Raw genomic sequence first — 24310 nt, 5'->3', positions numbered from 1 at the left:
CGGTAGTATTCATTTATTTACCCGGGTCCGGAATTCCACCTGGACCGTGTGACGTAGAAACGGAAAACAGCGAGTCCTGAAACTTTTACTCGTCGTGCGACCACGTACTTCCGCTTCCGTGTGCTGTGCATGCATGTGTGTGTACGCTTGTCCGAGAAGCAAGTAGTTACGCTCAGTCACTCGCAGACAAAGTAGTATAAACCGATCCGCCAGACCATCCCGAACTTTCCACTCTTAAAGTACGGTGATAGATTGTTGGAATGGGGAACAAATTTTCCACGATAATTCATTATCTTGATTACACAGAGTGTATCCGAAGCGTCTACACGAAAATTAATGAGCGTGAGTATTAGAAGCTATAACAGTCGCATCGATCATGTTGAATGTTTGCTCAACAGTGAAATCTGAAATATCTTATACCTTCGGAGACCTCGATCGGAGTAAATTTCGAAATAACAGGCAATCTACTTTAATACAGAACGAGATCGTATTCGAATAAAGATGATATTTTAAAAGAATCGGTAACATACATATATTGCCCCAACGAGATTTAAATACAATTTTTGGAAAAAATTCTGCGAGTGTGATCGATACGATCGTCAACCTTCATTAAAGTCGAAGCTTTGATCATTGTAATGAAGCGTTCGTTAATACCATCATTGGTCCGGTTACTATACTTGTAACGAAGGCTCTCTCTCGTTTTGTTACGTTTTTACTTCCTTTCTCCATGCTGACCGTAAGTAAAATGTAAATGTTCTCGTTATGCTCTGGTAATCGCAAATGGCCGTTAGCTGCGCTCCGACAAAAAGACCGTGTTTTATTTTCTCATTATTGTACCGCATTTGGTTTGTAGAATAGTTGTCAGACTCTGTGGATTGGCTGCGAATTAAATAATGATAAAATCTCGACAACGTCAAATCGCTAATTAAGTAAAATATGCAAGATACGAGAATGTGCAGTGTGTAATAAATAACCATCGGCGTATTTCAAATGAAAATAAAAATTTGAAAAAATAAACTTTAAAAAAGGGGAATATTTTTAGAAAAAAACCCCTTTTTAGAGCTGATTCTTTCAGATTTTTATTTTTATGTGAAATACGTCAATAATTAATTATATTATAATATTTCGTTCTTTGAAAGAATATAAAAAATGAAAAAGGTTTATCTTGTTTCTCATGAATATGCCTTTAAATGTTTTTGTAACCTTTGCAATGTGTTATTTATTGTCGGCAAATATATATCTTCTTTAACATATTTTCTATCATAAAATAATTACTTGATAATTTTTCACAATATTTTAACAATATTAACACTGGCGAAAAGTGCTATTTTTCGGAAACAGTGGTTCGATGTTTGCATCACGAATGTATCATATGACGGATGAATTAATGCAACGTATCACGATGAATTATGCACTCGGTGTGCAACAGCATGTTGCGCGCATGAGTATTCTCCTTGTGCAACATGATGTCAGTAGCGAGAGAACACAATACGTTGCGCGTTGTTTTCCCAGAGCCAATTCGAGCATTTTCCTCTCTAAAACACACATGCAGCACTATCCTATAAACTTTCTCTCTTTATTTGCGTCGGATGCTAGAACGTTTAAAATGAAGATACCTATCTATTAAATTGTGTACGTGGCAAATCGCCGGCGTTATACCTGTCTTAATTTCGTTTACGTCAGACGTGTTTCGTAATTATCCTATAACTCGGCCGATTAATTTTATCTGACCCTTCAAACAATTCCGCATCACCTTTTTACGGTTATTGAGAAAATTAATTTAAAGCACCTTTTAACCTGCCGGTAGCTACGCTTTAGATTTTAACATCAGATTTTAGCTTCAAGAGCTATCCTTTAACAACTTTGAAGTTTTTTTCTTTGCGAATATTAAAAGCAAAGTATAAGAGAGGAATAAGTAGAAGTCAATTAATAATTTTTTAAATAATGCATTTTTAAAAAATAACGCATATGCTGTTCCAAAGTAACGATAAAATAAGTAAGACACAGCAGTGAGATAAAAATAAGCTGTTATTAAACGGACGTATTGTCGTTCTAATGTAAATTATTAATTTACTTTAGAGAATAATCCCTTCGTGTCTTCCAGATCTGTCCATTCGTATCTCGAACTTTCCGATTCGTAACTCGGTGCGTGTTCAATAACATGTACTCGATGCAAGCCGGTTAGTTGCTGCATACCTTCGCGAAACTTGGGCAAACCTGATAGACTCCGAGATTCATATTTGCGCAGCGGAGATGTTAACGGAGTCCGGGATTCGACGTGCTCCCTTTGAAGCTTCCTGTAGACGGTGGTCCCGCCGTGCAATGGCATCGGGAAACGAGATCGCGGAGCAAATAGCGTGTTCGTGCAAACAGCCCGGCGTCTATCGGGCTTGCCCATGTCCGCTCTGATGCACTACCGCTGGCTCCGAAGACTGACTCGGATACATGTCCTGGGTATTCCTTTCGCTCGCGTTTCATCGACCGCGGTGTGGATACGCGCCTCGAGGAGAATCTGCTGGTAGATAGCAAACAATTTGCGATTCCGTGTGCTTAGCTTTCGATCATACCTTTCGATACGCTGAACGGATAAATAACCTAGCGAAAATACGAATTTAAGAATAAGAAAATAAAAATTGTTGTGAAAAAAAAGCAAAGGAGAATTAATTTTTTTTATAATTATCGGCTTCAATCAGCTATTGCTTTAGAGGGACTCTGAATTGTTTTGTAATCATTTTTTTATATATCTTTTTATTTTTATAAATTGTGTGTGTAGACATGTCTCCCATTCATTTCTATTAATATTAAGTGATTATTATAAAACTAGCAGAGAGCACACGATAATCCGAAAGAGCTAGAAGTTTAAGGACTAGATTCACAAAGCCATGCAAAAACTTGCAGTTATAGAGTGTAACGAATCGTTAATTGCGCGGCGTCATTTCGCGGATGCATCTGCGTGGCTTCGTCTCGGTCGACTGGAGTTCAAGCTGGTGCATTTCCTGAGGGATGTGCAGCCAGTCGGTGGTGTAGAAATCCCGCTGTGAGATCCTCGCCTCCGTGCACGACGGATCGATTGACGGCAATCGATGTACATGCATCTGACGTATGCAGCCGAGCGCGACTGCAATCTCTCTCTCTCTCTCTCTCTCTCTCTCTCTCCCCCTCCCCCTTTCTCCCTGTCTTCCTCTTTTTTGCCTGCCGCCCCACTTTCGTTTCCTGGCAACCTATATAGCTTCTTTTTACTCGTTGGCATCAATCAGTGTTCGATATTCGTACAGGATATATAAATTAATCAATAATATTAAATCTTCATTAAACATTGCGAATAAATCTTAAATATCTAAATTATAAATATTTAAGTTAATTTCATTAAGGATTTAGAGAAGAAAAGAATATATGATAAACTGATTTAATTAAAAATACAGGAAGGTAGAAAATACTAAGTTAATTAGATTTTAATTGATTAAAATATATTAATCTAATTAAAAATTTACTATTAGATAATTCATAAGTTGCTAGTATTCATAAAAATTAATATTAATATTATTATTATTATATATTTATCATACATTTCTCTAATGTTTTACTTTTTTATTTAAGATTTTGATGTACTCTCTCTCTCTCTAACTCTTTCATCATTTTATTTTGATCGATGCATATGAGAAATTATAATAAGATGGATGAGAGATTATAATAAAATTCGTAGATGTCGAGAACGCAAAAGTTTCCAACTTTCAAATCGCTCGACTGTATAAGAGTTTCATCATGCCTGTTTAATTAATTATCGATTCGCGAAGAGGAAAAGAGAAATTTGCCATGGTTTACCATGAATAAAATGGATGCAGTTCGTTCGATCGCGATTTTTCGTTATTCGTAAGACTGTAGGGTCTTCGTATACAGGGCGATTGAAGGTGAGGGCATAAGTTAAACAGTACAGCCGGTAGGGAAAGAAACGACAGTGAAAAAAGGTGCAAGAGAGCAAACGCCGTTGGTAATCGATATCAAGTGGAGAAGCTTTTCACGAAGGAACGGTTTTCTTCGAAAGGAAAGAGTCCGCCTGAAAAACAGCCAACCATTCTAACGTTGCTTTTCAAACGATGAGAATTCGTGCGAGAACGAGGAAAAGATGTCGATTATAATGGCATTTTGATTAAATTCCGTTTACATCGAACGATAAAGTTGATCGCATGCATGTTACGCGAAAGAAATGTGCAATATGAAGATACATTTTCATTTTACGTCAAAGAACTCATTAATATGCTCGTTCGGTCATCATAAAAAACTGCAAAATGATATAAAAACATTCGCGATGTTATTAATTATCTTCCAAATATATTTTATATTACGTACGGGCATACATCTGAGATATATCCGGCGGATGTAAAAGTCCAGCTGTTATTATTTCACTGCTATGTAAATGTATCCGCTTACGTAAATGTATGCGCACTCTAATGGACTTTCCATTAATAGATATTATATAAAAAGTAGATTGAAAGTTTTTTTCTGATCGCCTAACATAAAAGTGATATGCTGCGAAATATTTTATCAATATACGTTAGCGAGATGCCTTAGCCTATTGAATATTAATGAAATCGTTTGCGTTCGATTAGCGGAATATTGGCGGACGACAATACAATCTTCTCATGCTCCGTTTCCACTTCTTGTGCGTTCTTCGCACATTTTGCTGCTTTGCACTTCGACGTTGAAATATCATCAATCTAGTACGACCTTCGTAATTGTCTCGCCACTTTTCCTCGATCAATCTTTCGCCCTACAATGCCGCTATTTCAATTAAGCAGCTCGATGACCGCGTTCTTTCGAATTACCGACATCTAAATATAGTATAGTGGAATGCAAATAAAAAGACGCAATATAATTGTTCGTGACGTAGCTTTATAATTTTTTCTGACAATATATTCCTGATTATAGCACGTATGTATAAGTATACAGCATAAGTTTGCATAAAAACCTTTGTCACTCTTTCAACAAACGAGAATTATTATTAAATCTCGTTAATCTTCGATTTACAGTGGCCTTCGCGAACGCATCATTTGTAAAATTTGCCACGCGTGGCTTGACGTGTTGTTGCTCAGAACCCTTCATTTATAAGATGCGTCAGCGAATTTTCTCTGAACTCTTCGTGCTGCGACAGCAGATCGATTATAATAGCATATAGGATGTGCCAATATTGCAAGAAAACTTATATTGACGATAATAACAATGTTTTTTGGTGATGTTGAGTTATTGCTGTTCAAAGTTGCGTATATATATGAAATATATTACCTCAAATCTATGTTAAAAATATATTAAAATGTTTCCCCTAAAATATTACATCTCATTTTTAACATTATAACATTAAATAATCTATAGGTATGTACTAATCTACGTTGCGAAAATAATAAGTGATTTTTCGATATTAAAATTTGCATTTTTGAAAAATAATGCGAGTACAGCAAAATAAATTGTGAACATTATTTTACTTACATAATGCATTTACAATGATGTGCTTTTACTATGACAGGTAAAAAATAGATGAAGCTCATTAATATTACACGAGAATTGTAAGTAACGTGACGAGAGCTTTTTGAGTCGGCTTGCGCGTGAACGAAGGGGCAACTAATTTTTTTCCAGATAATAAATTGCTTTGTCACTTATTACTCTGTTTTCTTCCTATATCGCCTATATATTATCATTTTCCGAAATTTCTTAGCCTCGGTTTTCTTTCGAAAATAATAATCAATGTTAGGGCATTTCTCTTTTGCCAGAGGAAACCGTAAATTTCCCCCATTTCCTTTCTTGATGATGATATTGTACAATTTTCCCCTCAACTGCTCACCGACGGCTTTTCTACAGTTTCCTAATACGGATCTGTTTTATAGCCGGATAAACGACCCGTCTTCTTTATCGTCATCACGAAAAAACTAATTCGAAGAGAAAGTTCTTCACGTAATTGCTCTAAACAAATATTGCATTAATATACAATATTTATCAAATAAACTTACATAATTTTTTATTTATATTATTACATTATGATTTGCAAGTTTAGGCTTTAACACACACTGTAAAAAATAAAATGTTAATTTTAACTCAAAGAGACGTCGAGTGGATTTTCTGAAACATGCAAAAATGTTAAAATTAACACAAAAATGTTAATTTTGACATTTTTGCTTAGAAAATCTACTCAACGTCTTTGAGTTAAAATTAACATTTTATTTTTTACAGTGCACACACACACACACACACACATTACAAAAATTGGACGCCTTTGACTCTTTTTGGTTTTCAAATAAAAGTTCAATCTATTTATTTTATTATATTATATCGCAACTCATTAACTTTCACACTGAAAAAAGAGTTTCGTATAATAAATAAACATCAAATGTTTAGTGAAATAATGCTAATTAAATATTTGGTTAATATAACTAAACATATAATTTTATCTTTACAAATATTTAGTAAATATTATCTCAAACATTACGTTAATAGTAGTACTTTCTAAATATTTGTAAAGGTAAAATTATATGTTTAATTATATTAATCAAACACTTAATTGGCATTATTTCATTAAACATTTTATAGTTATCACCAAAATTTTTTTTCAATGTGGTGTTTACAGATGCATATACTGCGATAATTACAAATACGTCCAAAATAACTTATACACATGTTAAATAAATGGATGAATGATATCTTTCAGATTTCCGGTCAATAGTAAGACGTTGCAGATAATGGTTCCGATGTAAAAAAAACTTGATATCATGCTGCGGTTAATATTACGTCATAAAATATTACGGCAAGATAATACTACGACATAATTTAATTCGACCTCTTTCTCTACGAAGGTTACGGGTTGAATTGCGTTCCTCATTCGCGTTATTTGCAGGACGTCATCGTCACTGCACTCTCGAGGCGGAACTCGCATGCTCGCGGGAGAACTCGTCCGCCGCGGCGACAGCCAATCCACGACAGCAGGATTGCCCCGATAAGATGGAAGTTTAGATTAAATCGTGAATATTTAAAGCTCAGTTCTCGAGGGACGCGTGTTTCCTCTCACGCGTGCTTTCAGTAACGAAAGGTTTACTAAAGGGCACTCGGATACGTGACATTCGATAAGAGAAAGGTTATGCAAGTTCTTTCGATGATTATAATCCTTGTTTGGAAAATCAGCTTCTCCATGTGAAAGAAAAAACTACTTTCCCCTTGATTAATTATTCGATAAAAATATTTGACGATAAAAGTTTTCTTTAACTGGACTTTAATATATCTGCGTTATTAACAACTATAATCTTAATAAGTAATTATAACAATAACATCGCAAGTTTAACAAATTAAGTAAAAAATAACTTTAAAAATATTATTGTTTTGTTTTTAAGAATAAAATCACTCGGTAATGTAATATTCAAGATGAAAGTAGGAAAGAGAGAGATTCTGATTACTATATTAAAACACAATAAAAAGATTTCAATTATAAGTTTCTATAGTATACTTCTCGTAACATCTTGTTTAATCACGAAGAATAATATTTTTTGTTGTAAAATGACTTATATTGAGATTAAATTAACGTAATAATATTTTTACAAGATAACATTTCTTGTAATAACAAATTGAAATTTAAGCAATTAAAAAAGACGTATCTTTTTTCACATTAGTTATCACAGCATGTTATGCAATGCTGTGATAACTAATGTCGCAGCAAACATTTTTGGTCAAGTGATAAAAATTTTTATCAGAGCAAAAGTATACATATTAAAGTTGATGAATAAAAAATAAATGTCTAAATATCTTTATATTTTTAGTTTAAAAAAGAATATAAATATATCATGAGATTATATGTTATGAAATATATAACATACGTTTAGCAATTACATGTTTTTTTACAAAAATTTTTTAATAAATATGTATTACAAATTCAAGGACTCGGGCCGAAAAATTTTGGTCCGCATAACGGTGCGAGACTAAATCTAACTTTTGGTTCTTTTATTATAACAGTTATTGAGTTGGGTTTTGAACCACAATCATAACCAGATCGAAATTTTAATCCATAATGTAATTTCAAAATAATTCTATTATTTTGTATTTTTTTTATTATTTAATTGGCTTTGATATTGTTCGGTACTTGATCAAATTAATTTCTGATATAAAAAAAATGTTTCCGCCCGGGATCGAACCGGGGACCTTCCGCGTGTTAGGCGGATGTGATAACCACTACACCACGGAAACTTGTTCCGAAGAATGTCATTCAGTTTCAGTAGTGTTCGGCAATATAGGTTTCTACTTTAAATTGTCACAAATTTACATCACAATATTTACTTAAACATTACTCTCAAATATTTATAGTTTACACTGTAAATCTATATCAAATTTAACTTAATTTAATTTGTCATTGCTTTTACTCAATATATCATTATTTTATAGTAAAAAAGTCATTAAATTTACAATTATATAATGTCAAATTTAACCATAGTTTTAATACAAAATAACGAATAGTTTAGAATGATTAAAGTTTTAATTGTTCTATAAACTATTTATACATACTTTAAACTACAAATATTTAAGTAAGTAAATATTATGATGTAGATTTGTGATAATTTAGAGCAAAAATCTATATTGTTGAACACCACTGAAATTGAAAGACTGTTTTCCTAACAAGTTTCCGTGGTGTAGTGGTTATCACATCCGCCTAACACGCGGAAGGTCCCCGGTTCGATCCCGGGCGGAAACATCTTTTTTTCCATCAGAAATTAATTTTAAAAAAATAAAATTAAGTAACAATATCAGAGCCAGCTGTTAGATACAATAAAATAGAATCGTTTTTTAAAGATTTTTATTTTAACATGCATAGTATTTGTTTACCCTCATTAAGAGTTAATAAAGTAGCAGCTGCCATTATTACCATTTTGCAAATTAAGGTGGAAGTCCCGAGTACATTTTTCTCCAAACTGGCTTTCTGCCAAAGTTCTGTATCCCCTGTTGCAGTCACTGTCTTAATTGCTGAACATTATGTAAAATGAGGGATTTGTGAAATAGCTGCATAGAGGAGACATAATTTATAATGCTCTGTGCAGCATGGTGCACGTGGACCGATACATAATTTACTAATTACATCTGCGACTATAATTAGCATAATCGATAGCGTTCACATAATATATAGGTTGTAATATATAGAGCGTTTCCGTGGTGTAGTGGTTATCACGTCCGCTTAACACGCGGGAGGTCCCGGTTCGATCTCGGGTAGAAACATATTTTTTGCCTTTAGCTTTATAAAAATATGACATTATATTTTTGACGTGTATATTATATTTGTGAAAAAAGAGAATACTAACTCGCAATCATGTAATCAGTATGTTGATAAAATCGTCTAAACATAACCAACAAAATTATAATGACCGAAAGCATATCCCTAAGTCAGAGTATTTAATGCAATAAAGTATTTAAAATAGGTAAAAATAATTTTTGTCTTAACGAAAAAATGCATATTGATTTGTTTTCACGGAATTGATTTACATATATACCGTGTTATTAAAAAATTTTAATTAAAATCTAAATTTTCTGTAGATAGATAAATTTTGTTAAGATGATTTCCACTATATCTAGTAAAAAATAATTATGTTGATGAAGCATGGAAGTTACTTTATGATAATTCTGAGGAGTTTAGATTATTGTATCCATTTTGACACTCACGGTAATCAATAATCATCAAAGACAATGCGATATTCCGTCTGAGTGTGCGTATTACTCTCGAGAGAGCACTTGAGGAGATGAAATTATCCAACAATAGCGTGAGGGGCAAAGCCGTGTCTCAACAGAAACAATAGCAGTCGATTAACGGTAAACTGCCGATTAGAGTGCACGAAAGTACATGCATTATGCATGACACTCGTGTAACGATCGTGTTAACCCGCGAATCGAGTATGCGGGAGAGTCAGCGGGCCGTGCTCGTGAAAGTTTAATTCGGGCGATGTAAACTATCGACGCCATTAGTAAATCTACGCAACGCAGCACAGTTCAGGCATTCCTTTCGCTTCGAAAAACTGGTTCAACCGGATTTAATTCTCTCATTTCTTAAAGCACACCTCAGAGACTTTCTCTTTCTTGATATTAAAAATATTATAGTTGAAAAGTTGCATGAAGAATTATAATTTTTAACTTTCTTTGCCTCTCTCTCTCTCTCTCTCTCTCTCTCTCTCTCTCTCTATCACTCGCTTTTCATAATCGTTTATTATCAAATTTTCAAAGAAATTGTCGCAAAATGAGAAAAAATTGGGCAATTAACCAATTAGATAAAATAATTCTTAAAAAGCAATTTAAAAATCGTATTTTTATTGGAGAATTTAAAAAAACGGAGTGTTTCAATATAAGATATGATTTAATGATATAAATTAGTAATATTTTGATAAAATTTACAAACTTCACTTGCATTATGAACGCAATAAAGTATTTTACGCGAAAGTCTTGTGGTGAATACATATGCGTATTCCGCGTGTACGTAGCGCAATCACAAAGTCCCCGACTCCAAAGGATTGACCCAGAAAAACGCCAGATTCACGACGCGAAAGTGGAAGCCGCCGCGCCGTTCCGGCTTTCGTGGAGTTCTTAAGCTTGCAAGTTATAATACTTTGTCTCAGAATAGGAAAATGCGGTCTAGACCTTTCCGATATATCCCTCCTTATTGTCGTTTTTTGTTTCCTCTTCCTCAATCCGAGCTTTCTCCACGGTTCTTTTTATTCCGCGCCGATCTTGGATACGTACAAGTTTTATGAATATCATCGCTACCCTACTGCCCTTAAATCCCGATTTTGTTTTTTTTCGCTTCTCACGACTTCAATAAAGTTTTGCCTCCGGCCACTAATGTATTCCCGTGAATATTCCAGTAAAAAAATGAGATAAAGAAACAATTATATATAAAATAATTTTTATATATAAAATAATATGTATAAAGTTACATATATATATATATATATATAAAATAATTCTCTACTCTACCTAAATATACAATACATAAATCTTAAGCTAGCAAAGCTTTAATTACTTCTACAAAACTATCGATATTATTCCTTTAATTTATACGTTTACAAGCAAGAAAGTGTATAAAGACATATGTGCAATTTCCTATTATCTTTTCAAATAATTCGATTTCCTTGTGTGCAATACGTACACACATACACACACAAATCACGTTTCCTTCTTCTACAAGATCAAGAAATTCTTGAAAAATCGAAGGATTTTGTGATAGTTTTTCTCTTTTGTCGTCCTCTCGGTCGATGCACACGATGTAACTGCACGCGATCGCGCAACGGCGATCGTGCGTGCAAGGTAATTTAATTACAAGTTGTAAAAGCCGACATTATTGTCCGTCGTTGTAGTTTCGCGAACTCAATCCTATCTAACTTTCGGCTTGCCGATGCCGCGATGTTTGCGTTCCGCTTTTGTCGTACGCGCGCCTGCCACTCGTGCAATTTGTGTCGTGTTGGCGATGCATCCCGACATCCGGTATTACAAACGTATTTACAGAGCGCTTTTAACGATCAAACAAAAGGCAGGAGACTAATATTTCAGAAGAAATAAAAATCTTTAAATTTTATTACGTAGAAACCAAATGTTAAAATTTTATTGTGAGACACAAAATGTACGTTTTGCAATATTATTTATATTATTTATATTTTGTATAAATAAGATTTATTCTCACATAGTATAAAGAGAAAAAATCCAAGATTAAATTAACATCAAAATATATATTATAATAAACATAAAATATAATATATTGTTTAAAAATTTATTATGATTTGCATTTTATGGGGTAACTTCATTATTTATGCCGCGCGAAGATTTATATGTATACCGTATAAAATTGGTCCCCCAACTTTTGAAAAAATTAACGACTAATTTTTTTATTTGCACCTTTAGTTAAAAATCATAGTTTTGAAGATGTTCAACATTTAGGTTCAAATCGCAATTATTATTTTGCGTATAGTAATTAACTTTTAATTGGTAATTGCGATTTGAATCTATCTGACATGAATCGACGATCCTCGAAACTTCAATTGTTAATAATTTTTTAACTAAAAATATGCAAACAAAACAAACTACGCAGATTGGATTCAGTGCATCAAATGCAATAAATGCATTACATGTAGGTACTTCATAATTTCCAAAAAATATGCAAAGGATTAGCATTTTCCATTATTTTATTTATACATTTATTATTTTTATTCATTCATAAAACTTCGTAAACACATTTAATAAATTATTGTGTCATTTTATGTCTTATTTCTATTTCTCGTGAGTTGTATATCTCATCACAATAAGATACAAAAAAACAAGGGTTAAAAAAAATTTTTTTTAATATAAAAAATATTAAAAAAAATTTTTTTAATAGTAGTAAACTATGTAAAGTTTTAATTGGTATAATATATTTATCTTAAACATAGTAAACAATACTTTATGAATTAAGTTTACAATAGATAGAGTATATCAGAGTTACTTTAAATATATTATATATTAGCAAAAAACAGACAGATATTTTTGTAATAAAAGAATAATATTTAGAGGAGGTGTAAATTTAGGAAATTCTTATTAAGCCTCCTGAAAATATTTATTAAAAAATTCGGCTATAAATGGAGAGATATTTTGTATTAGTGTTTTAGTATAAAGCTGTGCTTGATCTGCTGGTGATAATTGCAATAAGTTCCGAGAGAACGATAATGCAAAGGGATGGATTTTAGACAAGTAAGGGAATAATGCATAATTATTATGTGACGAAACAATCCTGGAATAGAATGCTCGTCTGACCTGGCCTGGCGGCTTTCGTTGTGGTGGATATTTCACGTCGCGTCGATCTAGCAGCTGCAGCTGCAATTTGGCTCTTGCGTGGCGTAAACTGGTATCTCGAGAGATATTACACGATTACCATATGCGTGCGTGTGTATGAGTGTGTGGACGCAGCGAGACGGCACAGTGCGGGGGCAAATTGCGCTATCAACAAAATTGCGAACACTGTCAGCTCGCACAATGTTAGTTTACCATCATTTTAGTTTAGTCATGTCGCAAATGGATAATTTATCCATATTATTTTTACAACAACGTATACTTACAACTTAATTATGAAATGCACCAATTGACATAGTCAAAATGCATTTTCATTTTTTTTTTTAATGTTTAATCATCTATTTTTTTTAATAAATTTATAATAATAAAGTATGTAAATTAAAAAAATAAATCATCGATAACTTTATATAATAAGTAAAATTAATAATAATAATAAGATATGGTAAAGTACAATTAAAAATTAATGATCTCTAACAATAATCTTGATAAATATTGTTTATCATAGAATACTTTTTATATAGTAAAGTATAATTTTTATTTTTTTAGTAATAATTATTTATAATTATAAATACTGTCTAAAAGGAAAGAGAATACAACTTATCTTGAAATTATACATTATTGAACCAGAATATTCGAGCGGGCATCGACCTTGTGGTCTATTTTGCTAGGTAGAGCAAGAACGCAGGGAAGAAGCGTAGAGTTAGTAGTTAGTCAGGACTCGTAGGATGTTCGGCACGTACCGCGATATCGGGTCGACGAGGATCAAAACTTTAACTTTCCTCGGGCAAGATTTTTCCTCGTAGCTTTACCGAGGTTACGAACGACTTGAGGTTCGTACCTGACAAATCCTTCGTATCCCACGTGACTCATAATTTCTCGATATTATTCGTGATTAAATTGAATTAGGCATTGTGAATAATATAATTTGATAACGATTATCGCGCGCTTGTCAAAAATTGTTATAAAAATGAAATTATTTATTTTAATATTTAATATTTTATATATATATGTATATACATATATATATATATATATATATAATGAATCGTTATATTAATTATTATTTTTGTATTACATTATTACGTATTTTTGTATATACGTGATTGTTATATTTTTTTTTACTCCTAAAGTATAATTTATATTCATCTTTGTTATCCAAATTATCTCAAAATTTTTTATTTTATATTCGCGAGAGAGACGTTAAATTGTAATTTTTCTCTGGTAAAAATTTTTGAAGATTTTTTACAGAAAGCTAATTAATTTTGTTACAACTTTATCTTACGCGTATTCGGTTTTCTGAGTTTAAATATTCATTTGGAGCTACCGTTAAATGTCGCTGTATCGGTGTTTTTCCTTGTTTCGTCACAGCATTTTCTTCAACTTTCTTACTTTCTTCTACGACCGCGACACAGCATTGCGATGGCTGAACAGGATTATCCTGAAATTCTGCCGGTGAGAGAACGAGGGACCGCACGAGATATTCCAGGTGCAGTGGTAATGTCTTGCCGAGAAGAGTTGAAGACGAATGATCCGCGGAATATCAAACTCTCGAAGAAAGCCCACGCGAAAGGATTATTTTTTTCTCACCGACACGAGCAATGTGAGATCATATCAAACACCATCGTCACGAGTAAAAGGTGGCCCTTTCAGCCGTTTAATGTTTAATCTATTCCGATAAAAGCTTTTGCGGAAACAGGTTACAACTTCGCACGTAGGAGACGTGCACGGGAGAAAATTCTTTGTGTACATGGTCCATTTATGGATATCTCTGGTGCTTTGAAATACTGGGTCAAGTATTGGTCGACCTCGTTCTCGTTGTCAAGTGAGAAAAGAGCAGACAGAAACAGATTTACTTAAATATGTATAGGTATTATACATATTTCAAAATAAGAAAGAAAATCATGAATAAATTTTTATTTTAGATTGCATTTATAAAAGTAATATCCCAAGGAGTACAAAGTTTTGAGAAAGTTTATACCTTTGTAAAACGTTTATATATCATTTACATATAAAAAAAATTATATGACTAAAAAGTTAATGTCGGTTATACAATTATTTGTAGTTTTTAAAACGTCTATATAAACACATAACATTTAGTCAATATATGTATATTCATTAGAAATTTGTATGACGTCTATACGACTCTACACAAAGTAATTATGCCCTATGTCTCGTCCGGATGGATATAACTATGTAGTCGTGCTCCTGCACGCACATTCGCAACAGCTTTCAAAGAATAGCGCCAAAAGGAAAAAGCGCTGCCTCGTGAGCGTCATGTCTCTCTTTTTATTTCCGACTCGAAACCGTTTAAGGCATTAAACCCAAACGATTAACCGCTGGATCAAACAAGGCCTTCAAGAATGCGGAGTCGATGTAGCTAGATTTTCGGCTCCCAGAAATGCTTCAACTTCACGAGCAGCCGAGAAAGGAGTCGCTACGAATTTAATCAAATGGGCTGGATTTGGAGAATCCCGAGTTTTCACTGATTCCTACAAGAGACCAATTATCAACCTGGAAGAATTTACTAATGCAGTCCTTCTGTCTTGAAAATTTTTTCTTTTTACTACTGCGCTAGAAGGTAATCAAATATATTTGTTTGAGTATACATTCTTGCTGAGTATAAATCAGCTTAATAAGGACAGTTTCTTTTAGTTTCCGAACAAATCGCTTCTTTGAACATCTACATAGTTATATCCATCCGGACGAGACATAGGGCATAATTGTTAGATTGAACGAACTCACCTGTGAAGTTCAATCCTGATTATGCCCGTGGTCTCGTCCGGATGGACCACCCGCCCTTTCTTTTTCTCCCACCCTTAAAACAGCGATTTGTTTCTTCAACTGCTTGGAACTAATGACATGGCGACGCGCTGCCGATGCGCGGGAGCGCTAACGGGCGCTAGTACATGACGCTCACGAGGCAGCGCTTTTTCCTTTTGGCGCTATTCTTTGAAAGCTGTTGCGAATGTGCGTGCAGGAGCACGACTACATAGTTATATCCATCCGGACGAGACCACGGGCATAATCAGGATTGAACTTCACAGGTGAGTTCGTTCAATCTAACAATTATGTAGTATTTTTTTTAAGATTTTGTAACGTCTATACACAACTTATTATATGTTAACAATCTTTTAATACTCATTACAAGTTTTTGAACCATCTTTACAATTGTTTATGAATTATAATCGTTTTACGATAATAAATGTCATTGTTTTTAAAATGTTTATGTAATTCCGTATATTTTAATTCGACTTTTGAGTCATGATGTCAGGTTTTTAGGACATTCATACAACTGCAAACACAAACGTTGCGTTGAAATACATAATGTGTATATTTATAAAACGTACATTAAAACTTTGTGTACGTTATGTAAAACTTCATAAAGTTAAGTTAAGCTATAATTATCATATATTAATCTGCCTTGTGTGTATATATGTATATGTTCATTAATTTTAATAGAGTCAAATCTGGGTAAATAAAATCGCACCGAAAAATTGCTAACAATAAGTAAAAATTTTAATCGCATTGTCGTTAATGTTGTGAAACGTGAAAAGTGAAAAAATATATATATATTAAATTTTCACTTTTCATGTTTCCGCACAAGAGGAAAAGTCACATACTCGATACCAAGGAGTCAAATAACAGTCGATTTCCAAACTGTCGAGACAAGCGTGCGATTATAGCTCAAGTGTTAACGTGTTAGATTTCCATAGATTTTAGGTTCAAACTCCGTCGAAACCACATGCGTTTTCATAAATATGTACTTGCGTGTATAAATGTTCGGGACATCTCAAATTTAGTAATGAATATCATGATATAAAAAAATATAACAATAAAAAAATATTTAATTTTGATTATTTTAATATAATAATTTTGATAATTATTGAAGAAAGTTGTATTAACGTCTGTACGTGGTACTTAAGACAATCCATTAAGACGTTATTTTATATTTATTAATGATTTGTTGTAAAACAGTAGTATATTACAAGTTTTAATGTGATTAATATAACGTTAGAAATTAATCGTATAGATTCTCCACTTTTTGAAAAGTCACAAAGTTTTAAAAAAAGTCGTATAAACATTTCTATAATACTCTATTATCTATATAGATTTTGCTCCTTAGGATAAAACACTTAGTAATGATTCTCTATCTGAATTATAAGTTATTTCAATAAAGTATTTTTTATCTCTCTATGCTTTAATAGAAATGTATGGAATTGTATTATAAAATAATGACAAAAATCCCAATTTTTTAATATAAATTCTTTAAATATTCAAGATGGTTTATGACAGTTACATTGCGATACAAAAATTAGTTATTCAGTAAATAAATAAAATATTAATTTGTTCTAAATCTTTGTAACTAACCGGTAAAAATTGCAAAAAATGTGTAAATTATTTTGAATGCAAAGTGCTTATAAAAAAATCATTTAGATTTTTATTGTTTTTCAAATTTTGGTTTGTAACAATAAAAATAATAACAAATAAAATAAATAAACTGACAAAATGTAGTCATTCAGAAAATAGCACGTTATAAACACAACTTCCATGTGTAAATAGTTTGTTAAAAATATAAATATTAATATATGTATGTGTTGTGTGCTAGAAACCTTTATTATATTCTTTAAACAGTTTGATTGATAAGCAGGAAGTAACGAATGATTATTTTTTATCAAGCATTCTCTAATTTTCTATTTTAATGTACTTCAGGCATCAATATGACGATATACAATTCTACAATCAATTATTCATAAATAGAATAATTGTTGATGTTTTACTGGTTATTTTTAATTAAGAATAACTAGATCTATGTATTTCTGAATTTTTAAATTTAAATTTAACTTATTTTTTATACATTTAATCTTACAGTATTTTTTAATTAGTATTCTACTTTTTTAATCTCGAATTTTTTTTTGAAATACTGAAGTCGTAATTTTAATATGTGAATTTTTATATCTGTATTGAGTTTTAAAAAAATTGACAGCAGCAGGAAAACGCTACTAGATTGAGAATCTTTCGAGGTGTTATTCTTTTTATTTCCATGCTAGAAATAGAGGTATTGCATAACATTTTTTTAGCAAATAATCTCTCTGAATTTGCCAGTAGACAAAGTGCAATATATCATTATTGAATTTTCCTCATCATTATGTATGTATAAATCATTATTCAGTATAAATTAACGCAATTAGAGATCCTCTGATTAATTATAATATAAAAACTATAATGTAAAAATATATTTTTTTTAAATGTTTGTTACAAATACAGAGGATAAAGACATAAATAAATACATATTTACATATATGTAGATACACCATGCATTATAACATTATATCATGGAAATGTGTATATATATTCTCATAAAAATATATTTCAAAGCTGAATGGATGACCCATTTTTGTTATAAAATTTTTATTATAAAAGAGTTTAAATTAACTTTTTGTTTTTTATTATATTCATGCTATTTTAGTATTTAATGTTTTGATATGAAAAGTAGAAATAAAACGTAACATATATTTCTACTGAAAAAGAACACTGGACTTAATCCCTTTAGAAAACAAGTTTCTCAAATAATGTGAGAAAAAAGCTTATCGTTGTCACGTAAAATTTATCTTCGGCCACTATAAAACCATAAAAGCGGAGCAGAGAAAGAGGACTGAAAGAATCCAGAAGTAGAAAAAATTCTGTGCTATCGTAGTTTCCAGACCGGTGAAAATCAGTGCCACCGTCACCGTCTGGGTAAAGTAGGCTGGAAACAGATACGACGTCAGTTTACGATCTTTCCATGAAAAGAAATCATCTTGCTTCTAGCGAATGGTTTATTTCCCTTTGATTATTCGCCCTTCTAGCAAGACGAGCGCGAAGTTTTTTAGTATATGTGCCGCAGGATGATTCACCCCTGAATAATAAACGGCAAAATTTATGGTTCAGAATATAACGGGAAACGTGTTTCGTCGGAGAGACAGAAAAAGAGGAAGAAAAATATAGAGAGAACAAATCAATCAAATATGGTCCAGTTATAAACTGGCAACTTCTTGACAGAATCGGGTCATATAATACTCTTCGATCTTTGATACTTTGCGTTCAATTTTACCGCTATATCAAATTTTTTAATTTTTAATCGATTTCTGAATGTTCTGTGTGCTTCCTCCAATAAAACTAGAAATGTCGAACTTTATTTGTCGATTCGCTTCATTCGCCTCTGTCTTCAATCTTTGACGTGAAAAAATTTATATCTCGAATGCTATATTTGTTAAAGATCTTATTAAGAAGTTATTTTAACGAATATTGCTCTTTTTTTATTAGAAAAAAAGCACAAATGCAAAATTTTCTGCTATGAAAATAGGAACTATATAAATAATTCCACTAATCGTAAGTACACAAATATACAAAGTTTACTTTAGTGATGGTCAGCGTACTTTATGATTGTATAATTATTACATCATGTTAGAAACTTTGCTAATAATAATTTTACGCAAATTCCAGAGCCTTTACTCTAATTTTCTCAACATGATGAAGCACATATACACACACACGCACGCACGCACACACGCACTTTTTAAACATCGCTTGAGAGGATGAACTTGATATAGTTTCCCTGGCTCACCTTTGATGTTTGCTCTTAGATTCAATGGCTCGAATTAATACTTTTCACTCCTCTGGGTGTACTTAAGAGCTCTTGAAGACAGGTACAAAGCCACCACGACGGATGCCAGCAGAAAGGGGGTGCTCGAATTTGGATCTTAATTCAAAATTCCCTTGTAACAAGAGAATTGTAACAAGGGTTGTCGTACCGTATTGGGTATTGCTTGATATTTGATACAATTAGTTTGCAATATGAAGTTCTGTGTAATCTTAAATTGCTTAATTCAAAATCTTAAAACTAATATTAACAAATAAAAAATTATTTGTTTAAACATAAAGAATTTTTTCGCTTTTTTTTAAACATAAGTTTTATTAAACGCAAATACAAACGTACATGTATAGAATGTAAAAATGATAAAAAAAATTTTATACTCTTCTCAAGAAATACATAAAGTTAAAATTACTTTATAATTATAGTTATTCTTTGTACTATGTACATATAATGGGAGATATACACTAATTTTAAATTGTCTTTTGTTCGATTATTGTTTAACAAAAATTCTACGAAAAATAATTCGAAAGCCGAATGAATATTCGACGAAGAGATATAGACGAAGAGATACGTCAACACTTTTAAAAGTCTTTTATCACAAACTGGAAACTATGCGTGATAGGAAGGAATGGCGGAAGATCAGGAGAAAAGCAGAGTCTCGTTTAAGCGCGCTTAACGCGCCATTATCGTATTACGTAGCAAAAGTGGCAACGTGGGCATTAAAGGTGCACACGGACAGCCGAAGGTACGCAAGAAGGGTGGGTCTTCGAAAAGGACGAGACGATATTACATTCTGAATAACGGTGCGCATGAAAAGAAGACCCCTTAACCGAAATGCTCTCTTTTCATAGCGCGCGCTTCTTTTCTTCTTTTTTTACCCCCATCGCGGATTCGGCGTACGTGCGAACGGTTTATTCGTCTGGAAAAAAGGACAGAGATTTTAGACGGACGGCGAATCACCTTTCCTGCCTTATTCTGTAGAAAAGTAGCACAGTTGCGAGCAAAGTGTACGCGCGGGGACACGCCCGGAAATTCCTCGGCTTTACGAACTTTCGCGTTCGCTTCGTTCCGCCCTTCCGTTCTTCGCCGTTGACTCGTTCTTTTTGCCGTCGTTAGTGAGAAAGGATGTAATCGAAGGAAGAACGTCGTGCTGAAGAATATTCATTTCATGATTTTAGCTATTTAATGAAAGTTTAAATTACACGCGATCAATGAGATTAAAATTTAAATCAAATTCATTCAATGATCAAATTTACTTCCTGAATAAGTTACGGTAAAGTTATAATAAAGGAGTTTTATTATATATATATAAATTATAATTTTATTACTAAAGTATTTTTGGATTTTATGTGATTTTAAATAATCTTTTTTACTTTTTGGAATTATAAAAAAGAAAGTAAAAGAAGTATTCGAATTATTGTTATATATGTATAATATCGTTATAAATAAATGAATGCATGAGTCAAGATAATAAAGAATTTTTAAATAACATATTTTAAATATTTATAATATTTCTTAAATATTTATTTATAAAAATAAGTATTATTTATTTGTTATATATTTGTCATCATTCAGAGAAATTAATTTTATCACATTAATTTCTTAATTTTCTTTGGTATATTATCATATAATGAGAAATCTTGTATATATTTTTTATTTTTATATTCAGTATATCTTTATTCTGCGTTGACACTTTTTGATGATCTCTACGGGTACACATTTTTCCGAAATAAAATTGCTGAAGCTTGGAAGGGACAGTAGTACATAGTAGTACATAGTAGTCAGAGACGGACTTAGGAACGGTACTTTATTTCTCAGTTCGAACCTCGAATACCAATCATCGTCTCGTCCATCAATGTCGACGAGAAAAGGTCAGACGGATGCTTTTTCTACGTCGTGGAAAAGGCACACGAGTTTTGTAACAGTCACGACCTCGGTCTCGGCACGAATTCACAAGCTGGACCATAATTCACTTGCCGGTCAGATCAGTCAGCTGATTAATTCGAGCAAGATTAAAATATCGCTCACGTAAGGTTTGCTATTGTTACACTGTAACGTTGTAATGCAATTTTATCACGATGTTGACATATTTCACGCACGTAGCTGATACAAATCGTATTAAGTTTAGCTTATTCATTAATTCTAAATACAGCCAAATGTAAAAGTAACTCAAAATTACACGATGACAGAATTATTGTTATAATATTATATTTATAAAATTTTCAACCAATACTGTATTGAATACTTGATTTTTCTTTAATCGAGATACTAATGGTCTCTTGGGATTGGGATCGCGCAAAAATTGCGAATTAAATCTCTGATAAGTTTACATAGATATAAATGGATGGTATTGCACGAAATATTTTTACTGAAATTTTTTTGAAGTTCAGGATATGCTCGTGTGTACAAATTGCACGACACCGTGCAAACAGTCGCACGATAGCTGTAGCCAATTCAACGACACGGAACGATACTGGAGCACCTGTGTCCCGGGGCTTTGAATGGTATTGCGCAGGTATCCCCGAAGTGTTTGCGGTCACGCAACGGTTGAATCGGTGGAATTGGTCTGCTGCACCTTCTTCGTTATCAAAATGCACGTAAATAGACCGCGCACACACGATTCGGAAACGCATGTTACTATATCGTGAAATTAATCCGAATGCACTCATCTGTGAATAGGTAAATCTCTTCAAGACGTTTGGAAAAAATGATTGCTGATGTACATTAACTTTCTCACGATTTCGATAAAAATATAATAATATATATTCATATTTTTACACTTAACATTGGAATATATACTATATATACACACATTTCCATGAATTTAGTCTAAATTATTATATAAATAATGTATTAAAAAATTATACAGTTAAAAATAAAAAGATTCGATATTATTTATTATTAGATATAACATCTCCCACTATGGTGTTGTTAAATATTTCGTAATGAAAGCGTAACAACAGAAGCGACAGTTACAAGTTTCTGTAATACAATCGCACAGAGCTTAGATGTAAGCTGGGGGCAATTTAAGAAGCAATCAGTGTTTATCGAGGGGCGTAAAACTCGCCTGAAGTTTACAGGAGGGTGAGAGAAGATCCGAAGCGACCAGTCTTCGCTTCTACACTAGAAAAGCCCGATAAAGCACGATACAGAGGCTGTTCTTTTTTTATCTACCATTTATCTTGCACGCCGGTACGTCGTACGGCATCTGTGACAGAAAACGAGCCCGACAACAGAATCGGCTGCTCGTCGTGATTAAAGATACATCTCTTTACCAAAGGACGATGCTCGGGTCTTTTTCTTTCCTTGTTTGGTCATCCCCTCCATTATTTCGTATTCTTTATCTCATGGACGATCGGGGTGCTTTAAACGGGACAAGATTGTGTCGAATTATCTCAAGAATGTAATGCAATTAAATCCCCGCAAAAGTGTATTTGAAACTTAAATAGTCTCTCATGTTCAATTTGTTTAAGCAATTGCGGAAGTAACAATTACACATTCTAAAGCTTTATAAATGCGTAAAAGATAGAGCAATTTTATTGTTACGTATTACGATAACATTTGAATCGCGATTTAAGTCGATTGATTTGCGTCTCTCTTGTGTCGTATGATGACTCATTGTCGACCAAATAGTATCGGAAGAACAATTTCCGCTCTTTGCAAGATGAATCGTTCAAAAGGAGTCTTCTACCTTGATTAGAGTTGACCAATAATATACGAATAAGTACAATTACCATATCGAATTAACTCGGGCTGACCATTGCGTGACTATAACTACTTGCAGTCGACTCTAATGCGCTTCCATTAAAACCCGCATCGTCGGCATTCCCATGAAAATCGTGAGCGACTTGAGAATTTATGTGCTTGTCTTTTTGCAGTCAACGAGCTGTTCCGTAAAAATAATGTTCTATTAAATATTATTAAATATGAACAGATATTGCTTACTCTAAATTATCTACTATTTATAAATGTTATTTCGTTACGAAATAAATTCTTAGTTCTTAAGGACGTTCTCCGACTGCAATCGCCCCTACACATAGAAAGTAATAATTGACTACCACTCCGCTCTTTCACTTGTTTCATTATTTCCCTCTCGCTTTCGCTACTGCCGCCGCGCCGGTCGAAAACATAGCGGAGCTACTTACTTTGCTAAATGGTTTCTTAAAAATGAATACCGGAAGGCATATTCAGGAAAATTTCATATTATTCCTTGTAATATCAAGTTTTATGTCTCTTTGTTTCAAAAAATTCTAAAGAAAACTTTTTTTACAGTGAATAAAAAACCACTTTCGAATAAGCTTTAGATAGGGATTCTACGTTAAACGTTTCAACTTTGAAGTGGAATATCTCGATTTTTAATCCCGTAACGAGTACTGAGCTTCAAAGCATATGTTCAGAACACTAAAACAAGCTTTTTCTGTAAGTTTCAGAAAAATCTAAAGAAAATGGATTTTTCGGAGAACGTCCTTAAATCAATGTAACAAAAATAAGGCAAGTTTAAAAAAATTAAATAATAATTTTTTTAAATTTATATATATATATATCTAGAAAATAAAATAATAATATTTTATATATCTGCATAAATCAAGTTCTTTTATATAAGTTGTTTCTATATTTATATCAATAATACTTGATCGAGAAACTTAATTTATATTAAGATTAGTTTCTATTTTTATTATTATAATAAATGTGATTTATAAATAATTAATATCTCTCTCTCTCTCTTATATACTCACATACGTATGATATTAACGGTCATTCTCTTTTTTTCAGATTTATTTCCGGGACGCCTTTATAAATGAAGATAGTCATCGACAAGTGAGTGACATCAAAGTTTTATCTATTATTTTAATC

At 32.5% G+C, this 24310-nt stretch overlaps 1 protein-coding gene and 3 non-coding genes across 4 annotated transcripts in view; 2 read left to right on the top strand and 2 right to left on the bottom strand.

The window, feature by feature from the left end:
* LOC108775966 (uncharacterized) overlaps positions 1 to 24310 on the bottom strand; it is a 98454-nt gene that overhangs the window by 54409 nt on the left and 19735 nt on the right. The gene's annotated exons all lie outside the window — the stretch shown is intronic.
* On the bottom strand, positions 8145 to 8217 carry TRNAV-AAC (transfer RNA valine (anticodon AAC)). The gene has a single exon. It is a non-coding gene; the product is annotated as a tRNA-Val (tRNA).
* Positions 8647 to 8719, top strand: TRNAV-AAC (transfer RNA valine (anticodon AAC)). Its single transcript has one exon. It is a non-coding gene; the product is annotated as a tRNA-Val (tRNA).
* On the top strand, positions 9166 to 9237 carry TRNAV-AAC (transfer RNA valine (anticodon AAC)). The gene has a single exon. It is a non-coding gene; the product is annotated as a tRNA-Val (tRNA).

This window comes from Cyphomyrmex costatus, unplaced genomic scaffold (genome assembly GCF_001594065.2).
Source record: "Cyphomyrmex costatus isolate MS0001 unplaced genomic scaffold, Ccosl1.0 scaffold330, whole genome shotgun sequence".
In the NCBI taxonomy this organism is placed as follows: domain Eukaryota; kingdom Metazoa; phylum Arthropoda; class Insecta; order Hymenoptera; family Formicidae; genus Cyphomyrmex; species Cyphomyrmex costatus.
This window is presented reverse-complemented; position numbering and strand designations above follow the sequence as displayed.